This window comes from Odocoileus virginianus, chromosome 2 (assembly GCF_023699985.2).
Source record: "Odocoileus virginianus isolate 20LAN1187 ecotype Illinois chromosome 2, Ovbor_1.2, whole genome shotgun sequence".
NCBI lineage: Eukaryota > Metazoa > Chordata > Mammalia > Artiodactyla > Cervidae > Odocoileus > Odocoileus virginianus.
The window spans coordinates 51,815,819-51,819,664 of record NC_069675.1 but is presented as its reverse complement, the minus strand read 5'-3'; the positions used below and the strand labels follow the sequence as shown (position 1 = coordinate 51,819,664).

Here is a 3,846-nt window from a genome sequence, read left to right as displayed (position 1 = left end):
AGAGGGAACCAGGAATCTGTGATAACATGTGAAGTGATTTCTATTTAAACTGATGTACAAAAATTCTAAACCAGTGGTTCTCATACTTAGTTGTACATTGTACTCACCTGGCAATATTTAATAACTTCTGATACCTTGCTTCCACCTGTAGATACTCTGATTAAATTAGTATGAGGTGCAATCAGGGCCATCAGGATTTATAAAATTTCGCTAGGTGATACTAATGTGCAGCAAAATTTGGGAACCAGTGCTCTAAACAATATTTAAATCAGGCATCTGGGAAATAAAATTAGAACTCTGTCAAAGAAACTTGCTTGTCATAATAACTGAGAAACAACAGTGATGAGAGAAGCCAGAGGTAGTAGCATATCTTCAACAGATTGAGATAACACAATTGATAACCTATTACCTTAACAAAAATAATTTTCAGACAAATAAAAACTGAGAAATTTTATCACCAAAGAGCTCACTAATGGAATATTAAAAAAAGGACTCTGTTGCATAAGAAATGGTGACAAAGACATTGATAATATCTGTGTAAAATAAAGCAGTATTGATTGTTTTTAATAACTGATTACATTGATTGTAAAATAATAAAAATCAATGGAAAAAATAATAGCTGAGGAAGCTTTAAAATTTCCCAAGACATCTTAGAATTCAGATTTGGAATGAGCTAAATCTATTTCATGTCAAAAATTGCCTTGTTTATTCAGGAGGCAAAAAAGAGAGAGAGAGTGAGAGAAAGAAACAGTTCTCTTCATGAAGTCCAGAAGCCTCACTCTTGAAAGAAATACATATTTACTGCTGGCATTTAATGAAATTGGTCTTTTGTACAGAACTTTATTCCACTTTGTTTTAATTGGAATTTTAGTTGACCTTGTGCCTTTTTGACATAAATCTAAAAGTCACCAAGGACAATTACAACATTGTCACTATAGCCTCAGGATTTCACATTAATTCTCTTAATTTACTGATAGGGACATTAAAATCTTCCAATGATTCACAGCATGCATAAAAAAATAAAATACTGTGTGATGTATTTTTGAAAATGTGTGTATGTGTGTGTGTGTCAGCAGCATGAGGGAATAATACTTAGATTTCAGTCTCCAAACATTATGAAACACTTGAACAACTTACTAAAGAATATGAAAAATCTCCAATTTGTGTAGAATTTCTTTCAAATTATTATTTCATTAATTTTTTTTAAGAGGAACTTGCATATTTTCTATTTGGAGGAAGGAGAGTGGAACAAATAAACTTTGGGTTCAGTCTATTCTCTGAAAATCGGTATTTCTGTAGGCTCTACCTTCTCCTCTTTGGGTATTTGGGAGTTCTTTTTATCCCTTCCCATATTCACCATGCAGTTGCAGTGCTTCTAGAAATGCTGCCTCTGTCTACTTTTCAGTAATTCCTCATGCTTCAGAGTTCAGAAAATTATGCTGATATACATACAGATAGAGATGGATAAGGGTTCTCTCTCATTCTAATTGCTTGATTAAAGTAATATAGTGGAATCCAAATGATTATAATGGGAAATAGATGGGGAGACAGTAGAAACAGTGTCAGATTTTACTTTTTTTGGCTCAAAAATCACTGCAAATGGTGACTGCAGCCATGAAATTAAAAGACACTTACTCCTTGGAAGGAAAGTTATGACCAAACTAGATAGCATATTAAAAAGCAGAGACATTACTTTGCCAACAAAGGTCCATCTGGTCAAGGCTATGGTTTTTCCAGTGGTCACGTATGGATGTGAGAGTTGGACTGTGAAGAAGGCTGAGCGCTGAAAAATTGATGCTTTTGAACTGTGGTGTTGGAGAAGACCCTTGAGAGTCCCTTGAATTGCAAGGAGATCCAACCAGTCCATCCTAAAGCAGATCAGTCCTGGGTGTTCATTGGAAGGACTGATGCTGAAGCTGAAACTCCCATACTTTGGCCATCTCATGCGAAGAGTTGATTCATTGGAAAAGACCCTGATGCTGAGAGGGATTGGGGGCAGTAGGAGAAGGGGATGACGGAGGATGAGATGGCTGGATGGCATCACCAACTCGATGGGCATGAGTTTGAGTGGATTCCGGGAGTTGGTGATGGACGGGGAGGCCTGGCGTGCTGCGATTCATGGGGTGGCAAAGAGTCGGACATGACTGAGCGACTGAACTGAACTGAATGATTATAATAAGCTATATCTAGTATCTTAGAGAAAAATAAATTCCTAACTAATATCAGGAAAATCAAGAGACATAATAAATAGCATTAAAATAATTAAAGGTTTATAGACTTTCATTATAAATAGCTTTTGGTGATGGACTCATGAAAATCTTTCACTTCTATAATAAGATATCTTTGAGACCTAGGAAAAGAAACTGATGCTTAAAACTGGGGGTGGGGGAGGGGCGGGGAAAGGCTTACAGGAGAATGCAGCATTGCTTTCTTGGAAAAAAGTTTACAAACTATTGTTAGGGAACGATCAAATGAAACCACATGCCTTGTTTAGATAGGATAATGACCACTTGCCTGAGCGCCTCACCTCAGGAGGTCCAGATAGATAAGGAACACAGAGTTGCTGCCATAACTATGGGAGAGGCCAGAAGAAGAGGAGATGAGCAGCCTCCCAGAATTATTCTTCTGGAATATATCTTGGCTAAAAAATGCATGTGCCAGCAGGAAGGATCCTGAGTCAGACTATGGGCCAAGCAAGATGATTGGCCAGAGACAACCAGGAAACTAACTCCATCACCATAAAATTGGACACTGGGGATGCAGTTCTCCTGGGTTCCCTTACCCTACTGCTCTCCTCTTGGGTGCCCCTTTCCAATTCCCAGTTCTCAAAATTTCCAGTTTGCCAGCATGCATGTCTCCTTGGACAATTCATATCCAAGTGTTAGACAAGAGCCCACTCTCGGGCCCTGAAAGGAGTCCCTTTCCTGCAACCCTACTTTGAGAATGAATTTGGAGTGAGAAAAATTTATCTTGTTCAAAACCAGGAGGCAGTCCTTAATATGGCACAATCACAAGAGAAGTCTTTAGAAGATATTTAACTTGCTGCTCTCATGTGGACTCCATGAATCACTATATCTAGCAAAACATGAGAAATCTGAGAGCTGGAAAGGTTGACCAAGTAAGAAATAGATGACCAAATTAAAACCCAATGGATATTCTTACCTGACAGGGGAGAAACCATAATCAAAAACATGGTTTTCCCAGAGCAAGGCTAATCCATTGTATTTCAGATGTGCTGACTACTGTGATTTCCCCAAATGTGGGAAACTCAACTGCATAATTTGTGGTAGTGGGGAACTGTGTTCATACTTTCCCCTGGTATTAAAATAAAATGATGGAGAGGGTAAACATAAGATTGAAAGTGAAATAAAAATGCCAAAATCTAGGTCTAGATATGTACATAAGATGTATCTATCAGTAGATATGTAGAGATTTGTTGTTGTTGTTCAGTCACTAACTCATGTCTGACTCCTCTCAACTCCATGAACTGCAGTACACCAGGCTTCCCTGTCCTTCACTATCTCCCTGAATTTGCTCAAACTGATGTCCATTGAGTCAGCGATGCCATCCACACATCTCATTCCCTATCGCCTCCTTCTCCTCTTACTTTACATATATTTTACCAGCTTGAGTAAGTCTTCCAGAACTCAGTAAAAAAGTAAAAATAGATTAACATATAGTGCAAAAACTAATGTGTTAAGAATGACCATCAACTAAAATAGTGGAGTAGGTAACTCCAAGGAGCTATCCCTTCACAGAAACACTGAAAGATCAAGCAAAAATTGTTAAAATCAACTTAATCAGAGGTCAGGAAAACAGTCAAAGGAAAATTTAAATTAACAAACA

The 3,846-nt window shown here is 37.8% G+C and overlaps 1 non-coding gene across 1 annotated transcript; it reads left to right on the top strand.

Annotated features, from left to right (window-relative positions):
• Positions 1-3,154: 3,154 nt before the first annotated feature.
• LOC139031769 (U1 spliceosomal RNA) lies at positions 3,155-3,318 on the top strand. The gene has a single exon (XR_011484269.1). It is a non-coding gene; the product is annotated as a U1 spliceosomal RNA (small nuclear RNA).
• Positions 3,319-3,846: the final 528 nt, after the last annotated feature.